The sequence below is a fragment of the Ursus maritimus genome, unplaced genomic scaffold (assembly GCF_017311325.1).
Source record: "Ursus maritimus isolate PB19 unplaced genomic scaffold, ASM1731132v1 scaffold_15, whole genome shotgun sequence".
NCBI classification, from domain to species: domain Eukaryota; kingdom Metazoa; phylum Chordata; class Mammalia; order Carnivora; family Ursidae; genus Ursus; species Ursus maritimus.
In genome coordinates, this window is record NW_024423897.1 from 4,948,237 (window position 1) to 4,950,176 (window position 1,940).

Sequence of the window (1,940 nt, forward strand, 5' to 3'; positions counted from 1 at the left end):
ACAGGCTGCGATCTGTGGCTGGGTGGCAACACAGCCAGCTGGGCAGGCAGCCAGGAGCTTTGAGTCCAGAGCCGAGTTCCGGCGGCCGCGTGAGGTGAACCTGGGCGAGTCTCCTGCCTTTTCTGCTCCCCGATTTCCTTATTTGTAGAATAGGAACGCAGGGCTGTTCTGGGGAATTACTGGGATGTTGGAAGGTGTAAACACCTCCGAACAGATATTCTGTTCAAATGTGTTTTTTCTTCTTCCACCCTACCTCCTCTCCACACCAACTGGGAGATGGGTTTAATAACTAACTCACTAATTGGCAGCCGATTTGACACTTAAGGAGAACAACTTTATCGAATCATTTTAAAGTGAGAGTCAGCTACGGCCACTGATCTCAAGGTAACACCAGGACACTGACACGTCTAACCGATCAAGCCAGACCCTAATTCCGGGATGACTTCTCTGCCAATGACTCTACCTTTAGTGAAGTGGGGAGAAATATCCGCATTTGGGGGACACTGTCCTATGGCTGTCCTTTCCTCTCTAAGAACAACACCTCTGATTAAACACCTACGTTCTTAGTAGGTGTTTAATTAGATTTCTTATCCATAAATATATTTGTAAATGCTTTTATTCTCATAATAAGCTGATAATCAGCTGTACTATAAGCTGTGGATTTTCATTTTCCCTGGAAGACCCCTTAGTGACTATATGGCCCTAATTTTACAGATGCGGAAACCAAAGCACAGAGAGTCAAAGCCACTGGCTCAGGGCCATACAGAAAGAAAGTGACGGAGCTGAGCCGAGAACTTCATCCAGCGGGCGGCTAGGTGGCGAGAGGGAAGGCACCGGTCGCTGTGGCAAGTCCGTGAGGATTGTGCGAGTTTCTGAACCGCAAGAAAGTGTGCGACTTGGTCTGGGCGTTGCTGAGAGGAGATGCTCAAACGAGAGCGGATGCTTGCAAATGTGAGGCCTCGGCGCCACCGGCGGGTTTCCCATTAGGAAACCCGGCTTGAGTGTCGGGAAACCTTCACCACTCCAGAGTGCAGGCGCCCGCACCACGCCGCCGCTCTGGGTTTTAGTGGCGCTGAGGCCGGGGTTGAGATTTTGGCGACGCTTCCCAGGAACCTTCAGCGTTCAGCAGCCTAGGCCCGATTCTGGGCCTGGCGGTCTCGGCGGGAGGTTGGAGGCCATATTCTGAGGCCGCTCAGCCCGAGCGCCTAGCCAGACCGCGGCGCAGCAGACGCGCACGGCCTTCTGCAGCCCGGGTCTCCGCCCCAAAGGCGCAGCGGGCGGTCGGCCCGAGCCGAACAAGGCCTAGTCCTTCGGCCGCAGTTTTCGAGAGGCGCCGCAGGCAAGAGAAGGCTGGCCAGCCCAGGGGCGCTGCGGAACCTCGGGAGTCCAACCGCCGAGCTGGGAGTGGCCGCGGCCAAGTCCCCCCCGCTCCTGCTCCGAGGGCAAACGTGCGCAAGCCTGGGAGGCGAGAGGCGCTGGAGCCCTTGCAACGCGCGGAGTCCAGCGCCCAAGCCGGGGTGGGGCGGTCCTTCGGCCTCACTGATAACCCCGGGCCTCGTGTCAGGGTGGCTGCAGGCGCACCCTAGGCCGCCGCCCCAGCCCTCACTAGGCCAAGTCCCCCTTTCCTCCCAAGTATTAGAGAGAGGGCGCTTGGTTTGGGGGGACGAGAGCGCAGGTCCGCTGCAGCCGTGCGACCCAGGACTAATTTCTGAACTTCTTTGAGCCTTCGTTTTTCCAACTGCAAAGTGGTGTGGGGCCTCCAAAGCCCGCAGAAATGTGTGGGTCATCGTAAACCACACTGCCTGCGAAGCTCGCTGTCCACGGATGGGGCTGTACAGGTTGCTGCTGACGGGGAATCGTTCCCACTTGAGGGAAGCTAGCAGCAGGCCCCAGAGCTAGTCTCTCTCTCTCTCTCTCTCTCTCTCTCTCTCTCTCTCTCT